This window comes from Strix uralensis, chromosome 5 (genome assembly GCF_047716275.1).
Source record: "Strix uralensis isolate ZFMK-TIS-50842 chromosome 5, bStrUra1, whole genome shotgun sequence".
Taxonomy (NCBI): domain Eukaryota; kingdom Metazoa; phylum Chordata; class Aves; order Strigiformes; family Strigidae; genus Strix; species Strix uralensis.
The window spans coordinates 59,088,369-59,096,078 of NC_133976.1; positions in this window are offsets into that span (position 1 = coordinate 59,088,369).

Genomic DNA, 7,710 nt, shown 5'->3' on the forward strand with positions numbered 1-7,710 from the left:
TCATTTTCACTGTTCTGGTCCCCTGCTCTGAAGTCCAGACTACCCTCCAGGTGTTTGACACAACAATGTCCTAGAGCAAGACTTGAGCAAAGCATCTTCCATGGGGTGCCTGAGGCTCGCTGCATTCTCCTGTTTGCTCCATGCATGGTTTTCTGGGCTTACGCCATCCTCCCATTCCCTCCTACAGACACTTTTTTTTTTTTTCCCATGTGTCCTCAATTCTTCTCTTGAAGTAGTGGAATGGGGCAGATCACTAGAAAGGACTTCCCAGGTAACCAAGCCCTGTCCCCTGCAGTCACAGGCAGCAATTCAGCAGATCTTCTGGGCCAAGGGCCCACAGAATTACCATTCCATGCACAGTGCAAAACACCTCCCAAGCCCTTGCTTTGCCGTGATTCCTGCTGCTCTCCATGTGGTATGCTGGTGGCACTGTCTGACTCTTTAGAAGACTTATGCAGGCTTTTACAGTGGTACCACATTTCAAGCTTGGTCCCACGAGGCTTTGAAATGTTTTTTGAAATTCCATTTGTTCATGATATACCAGAGGCTGAAGCACTCCTCTGACCCTAGGACAGGCTTGCTTCTCCTCCCTTATCCCCAACCTTGCCAGCTGTGGAGGCAGAACAGCTGTGCCTTCATTGCAGTGGCTAGACCAGTCAGGGACAGTGGTGTGTTGTCTCAGCCTGTGACTCTCTTGTCCTGAAGGGTGGCAACCTGAGCTCTGGAGAAATGGAGAGAGGATCAATGCATTGCCTTCTCTTTGCTGCAGGGCTGCTTTTTTTCCACTTCCCCCCTCCTTTACACTCCTGTGTCAGCCCTCCTCACCATTGCGAAGCACTGTGCAGAGAGCTCTCTGAGTGCAAAGTGCAGGGGAAGCGGTGGGAGGGTCAGGTGAGGACTGAGAAGGGCGAGAGGAAAAGGTCAGTGACGCAAGCCCAAAGCGATGGCTCTCAGCTGAGCTGTTTTGCTGTTTGTCCGTGGTGTGCTATTTCTACCCAGCAACAATTCACACATCTGGGGACCACAACTCCTTCCACAGCCCACGCTCTTCTTCCCCCCTCGCAGGGGCTGAGGCAGCAGAGGGGGAAAGGAGGGAGAGATACTGCACCAAGCTGCCAGCATAATTTCCAAGACCAAAGGGAAAAAAACCCCAAGCAGTCCTTTTCAATAGCCACCTTCCCTCCGGACACTGAGCATCTCTGATGAAGGAACCTACTGCCTGCAAAGGGGGTAGGGAGAGTAGGAAGAAAGGAGGGATGCTTTCTCTTGGGGTGCAGGGAAGGTCAGCACTGGGGAAATGTACTGACACCCTTGTCCTTGAAACATAAAAGCAACAGTGCAAATTTGCCCTTAGAATTAAGGTCTCACCTGGATAGACCATGGCTAAGGGAAGAGACCCTGGTGCCTGTAGACATGTGTTGTCCTTGGCCTGTTTCCAGGGTAAGCATTTGCGTGGAGCCAAGTGCTTGATCTCCCCGGTGTGTCCCCACGCAGCGGCAGCTGTGTGTGCGTGTGTGTGTGTGTTTGTGTTTGTGTGCGTGAATGTGTGCACAGGTGCAGGCAGAGGTCATGCCCCCCCAGACCTTCTCCACAGCCTGCTCCCAACTGTGGGGCACGGCACCCTGCCTAAAAAAGCCCTCCTAGCCCAGTGCTGGCTGCAAGGGCTGCAATTGTTCTTTTGAGCTGCGGGGAGAGGGAGGATGAAATTATGTACTGCTTCAATGCTCTGTGCTCTTTCCTGCTCCTTATGCGGGAGGTACTGCAGCAACAGGGAATGGTGATATTCAAAGGGGCATTCCCCTCCTGTCCATGCATGCCACTCTCAGGAACAGAAGAGGAAAGTGACACCGTGGTCTTGTCTTTCTCTCAAGAAACCAAGTCCCATTTCCCCTGAGACATCCATATCCTGTTTCCAAAATACAGGCACGATCAATGGGGCAGATGTGAGATGTGGCTTGGGCTTTGTGTTATAGCAAGGAACCTGAAATATATCAAATGTAAATGGGCTCTGTGTCGTATCTCTCAAGGAGCACCTTCAGGCTCCTCAGAGACCATTGTGAGGAAAATAGTAATTTCCACACTGCTTGTTTTTTCTCCAAGTGGTGGTCTGGCAGTGTTCACCAGGATCTGATTAGTAATCTCCAGTAACAAGCAGCCTTTCCTACTACAGCCCCCACAGTCAGAAAATGGGCTCTTCAATTGTGTGCAGCCATACCCAAAAGCCTCCTCAAGCTGCAGGTAGTTCACCTAGAGGAGGGCTCCCTAGGAGGAAAAGTGTTCAGAGGAGCAAGCCCACAGCTGAAACCCTGACAGAGGTGGGCTCTCAAGAGGGATGAGGAGCCCTTGGGGCTGACCTGTTTCACAAGGCAGTACATCACTTGGGGGAGTAAAGTGCCCTCAAGTCCTTGGGTCAGGTTGTGGACCTGGACTTCACCCTTCCCTTCCATTCCTTCCATCCTGGCACATTGGTTGTGGCCATTGCCTTTCACACCATATCTTCTGCCTCCCGAGGTGGGGAAGAAAGAGTAAAGTGCTCACGAGCACAGAATCACAGAATCATCAAGGTTGGAAAAGACCTTGAAGATCATCTAGTCCAACCATTATCCTAACACTGACAGATCCCAACTACACCATATCCCTCAGCGCTCTGTCAACCCGACTCTTAAACACCTCCAGGGATGGGGACTCCACCACCTCCCTGGGCAGCCCATTCCAACACCTAACAACCTGTTCTGGAAAGAAATGCTTCCTAATATCCAGTCTAAACCTTCCCTGGTGCAATTTGAGGCCATTCCCTCTTGTCCTATCGCTTATTACTTGGTTAAAGAGGCTCATCCCCAGCTTTCTGCAACCTCCTTTCAGGTAGCTGTAGAGGGCGATGAGGTCTCCCCTCAGCCTCCTCTTCTCCAGACTAAACAACCCCAGTTCCCTCAGCCGCTCCTCGTACGACATGTGCTCCAGACCCTTCACCAGCTTTGTTGCCCTTCTCTGGACACGCTCGAGTAATTCAATGTCCTTTTTGTAGTGAGGGGCCCAAAACTGAACACAGTAATCGAGGTGTGGCCTCACCAGTTCTGAGTACAGGGGTAAGATCACTTCCCTGTCCCTGCTGGCCACGCTATTTCTGAGCAGTGACATTAGAGGGGCAAATGGAGGGTGCTGAACCTGGGAAACCACAGAGCAGGGGAAAAAATGGGTCTCCTGACTGAGCCCAGGGGAGAGACAGGAACGCAATTCCTGAGCACCAAGCTGTGGGGAGACAGGCAGCTGCCTCCAAACAAGTAATTCCTGTTCAGGCATTTTAATGACATGAAAAGTAATAGTTGCCATAGTCACAATTCAGTAACCCCTGGAAGAGCTTAAGGGGGAGCAGGGGGTTGGCCTATGGATAAGCATGACATCATCAAGCATGTTTTGAAACAAAATCTACAATCTAATTAACTTCTTTTCTAGAAACTGCTCAGGCACAGAGGTAAGAAAACAGAGAAAGAGCAAGAAGAGCTCTGAGCAGAATGGGGGTGGTTGTTGTAATGATTTTTTCCTCTAGAGAAGAAAGGGAAATGTGATTAAACTGGGAGCAAGCCTCGCTAATCAAAGTACTTGAGGGTTTATTCTCAAGAATCTCCTTGCAGTATCATGTCTTGCCTTCAAGCAATTTTGAATGTACAACAAATCTCTGAATTCTCCTCAATTTATCAAGTCCAGAAGCCATCTTTCCTTCATATTAGGCTTGTCAATTATTTGCACACAAGCCCCTCTAACTTTAGAGAGAGATATAACACATTAGCAGGCTGCAAAACAGAGCAGGGCTTTATCTTTCCAAGACCACCCAGGTAACAGGTAATAATTTCCCTCAAGGACAAGAGCAGTTGCTGTCACTGAATAGCAAATTGACCAGCATTCAGCTCATTATCTTGCTCAGGCACAGATTTGGTGTAAGGCTGGTCTCTGAATCCAGTGCTGCCCTCCTGTAAATTATATAACCTGCACAGGCACTCCCTCTTCGATACACGTTAGTGAGCAAGTTCAGTAGGCACTCTGGTGATGCATCTTCAGCATTCAACACCAGGGAATGCTCAGGGACTTTCATAGGCACGTTTTAATACTGGAAGTTATTAATGTCCCTACAGACTTGGGCAGTGGACACCTGCACACAATGCAGGATCTGGTACTTGGTCTGCGAATCTCAGTTCTTGAAGAAGGTGGAAAGATGTCCTTTACAGCCCTTTCTCTGCTGTGGAAATTGAGATGCAGAGAGGATGTGAGAACTGTACAAATATGTTGACAGTCCCATGGGTACACCACCTTCCTTCCAGTTCACACTGGTGAGTTTTCCATCGCAGGTGTGCCAGGCTAAGCCATCTGCATACGCAGACAGCACGATTCAGCTGACAGAGATCACTGATCTTACCACGTAAGAGATCACTTGACACATTGTGATGGCACAGATGCCTGCTGTGCCTCACACACTATGTCCACAGGCTCAGACAAGGGCATAAATATTGGCCTTTCTTCATGTTGCTGAGCCCAAGGGTACTGAGGGACACAGACTGCTAGGCCCAGGGTGACAACCCGGGCCTTCCATTAGTGTCTCTAGGGAGGGACTCCAGGTCTAAGCAGCCCTTGTGGCACCACAAGCACCCATCAGGGAGGCAGACAACTAAACCGAAGAGCTCTCTTAAGCCTTGAGTCTGCTGTGTGGGCTCCAGCCTGCAGACCAAAGTCCTGACGCTGTCTAGTTCAACCCAAACATAATGAGGAGCCAGGGCTCAGGTCCTGAGTGGGGGCATCTCGTGACTGTCCCATGCTCATGCTCATGAATTCATAGCTGTGTCTTCACAGCCAGACAGGCTAAGAGTGAAACTGCTCGAAAGTAGCATGCTTCTCCTCCCACCCTTGTTTCCTCAATTCTCTGGGCCTGTGACCATCACTGTCGGGGAGTGAAAGTGAACACCTCCTCTGTTTCTTCCCACTTGTGACCCCAGACTTCCCACAGGTGAGAGTGTCTGCAAATGCCTCGACTTCCTACTGCTTTTATCCATGTTCTTCCATAGACCGCAGGGCTAGGAAATACCTACTTTTGAACATTTTGTGTATTCATGTGTATATTTGATGTCTTCTACTTTTATCAGACATCTATCAGGACACTCTCTGTGGGACAGAAGTTGGAAGGGAAGTAACTGAGGAATATCATCTGTTGTGTAAGTGGGCTTAACACTTGCTGCTTGGCATGGTTACTCCACTGGTAGTACCTGATCCCAGAACTTAAACTCCATTGCTTAAATGCCTCTCCACTTAAACATGGAGATGGAGATTAACCTGAGGGCAGCATTTAAGCCTATAGCAGCAGTATCCCTAGCGCTGATAGAGCCGAAGGAAAAAACCTCTTTAATGTCAGCCCAAGGCTGCCATTTTGATACAAAGCAAAGCGTTTTTTAGTCTGATAATGTGAACAAATTCAATAAAGACCTCACTGATACACTAAACAGTGGTTCTCTTGTGGGGCCATTTTTACAGACTTTTTTCAGAGTAGAACCACAATTTAAGGGGAAAAGAGCAGCAGACGTAGAACATCGTAGTTTTGAGAAGTGCATGAATACAAATGGCAGGAAATTCAATTATAAAGGTTATAGTTAAAACAACATTGTTTGGAAAGTACCAAAATTAACCTAGAGAGCGTCTAGAGATCTTCACAGTGTATCCTGTCAGGAAGCAAACTTTGGTGGCCATCAGGGCAACTCTGCCTTCATCCCCTCACCTCCTGCACCCTTCCCACTGCTCCACCCCAGAGTGCTGTGGGGACAGGACACCGAGATAGATATATTGAGCCCTCCACTGAGCTCACCCCTGGTGAGCTGGATGGTTTGTAAACCACAGGCAAGGCATCCCAGTTAGCCTGAGACTCCAGTCCCAGCTGAGAGCCAGCAAAGGGGAGGGATGTGGCTAGCCTAATGACAGCTAATGAGTTGATGAATCGTGGGATATTTTCACACCGTGTAATACTTTTGCTCTTCACACCTCTTCACTCTCTCTGTTCCCTTGTTCACCTCTGCCATTTTGCAGAGACTCTCAGTGGACATGCAGCTGAAAATAAGAAGTTTCAGCAGTACTGCTCTTCTCTTCTCTAACAAAAGCAGAATGAGGGGAAAAAGATGAGCCTGTGCATAAGCACCTGCCCCATCCTTGAGGATTTTTAAAAGTTACATTGCCCCTGAAACACCAATCTGGCCCAAACAGTGCCTTTAACCAAACCTCCCACACCGCACTTTTACCTGCTGCTTTAAACTGAACAACAACACTGGCTAGTGAGTTCACCCATCTCAGTCACCGCTATGGGGACAGGAAGGTAATCACAAGAACACCTCGCATGTGTTGCTGACAATGTGGTTTTGTTTGGCTTCTTACCTTACAAATGGCACCATTCCTAACAATGTGCCAAATTCTCAGTAGCACAATCCAGTCTGAAAACTGTGCTGACAGCAAGTGTGTTTATCTGTATTAGATGGGATCTGGACACAATCATGATATCATGCCTGTGTAGGAAACCCTTTCTTACTTATGCCACACAGTTTTTGCTTAAGTACATTTTAAACCATGATTCCAATGGAAATTAAACTTGTTGAGGCAGTGTCTGTGTCTCCATACATTGGTGTTTGGCTGTCTGTTAGCTGATCTGTCAGACCATTCCCCCTTCCTCCACAATTTTGGAAAAGTCAATCAATTACCGTCACACTTGACAAAGAGGTATATCCCTTACTACTGTTCAGCAAAGGTGGCTGGATAGAGGAGAGCTGGCTCTCCGTTAGGACCCTCACTGAGAAATTCTTCAATGTGACATCAGTCCTTACTAGATATCAAAAAATCTACATAAGAATCTATTATAGAGACCGAGATCTAGAAAAAAAAAGTCTCCAGTGAATTCGCTGACCAAATAAATCCTTGTTTTCAACTGTAGCAGCTGCTCATTTTCTCTAGGGACTAACTACATGTAAAGTTTTCCTCTTTCATTAATTTGGGTACCACAGTGCACAAACAACCTCATCTGAATTAAAAAAAAAAAAAAAGGAAAAAGGAAAAAAGAAAAAAGACCTGAATTGGTGGTTTGTTTTTTTTTCTTGATAAGCTGAACAAAAAAAAATGGGTGCTTTGTGCTCTTGCTCTCCCAAAGCTATCTCTGGTTTGATGGAAGATGCGGATTTCTCAGTCTGAAGGACAAATGGGAAAAATGATGGTTAACAGGAATACTCCATTGCAACTGCAGAACTGGTGATACCAAGAAGTTACTTACAGAGCATTTCATTGCTTCAGCTGGGGACTTCTGTGCCAGAGTAAGCTGCATTCATTTTAAGAGTTCATGGGAAAGGCAGGCTGTGCCCTGATGATACATGCCATCACAGCTCCACTCTAGTGGAAGACTCCAAGGTGCAACTACCACAGTCAGTGATTACCAGAGCAGGAGAGCAGACAGCCCATCCTCTTCCCTGCTGCTCTTCAGCAGAGACTGGCTGGTCAGATTCCCCAGTTGCCTTCACAAAGGGTGGTTATAAGAAGAGTCTTCAGATGACTAGCAAGAGCATCCAGAAGACACCTCTCAGACTCCTGGTCCATGTCGTGTGTGGTGAGGAAAGAGGTGCTGCACTCCAGACCACTGACTGAGTGCTTGAGGCTGGATTAACTGCAATGCTCTCCCAGAAATGTCCATGAGGATCC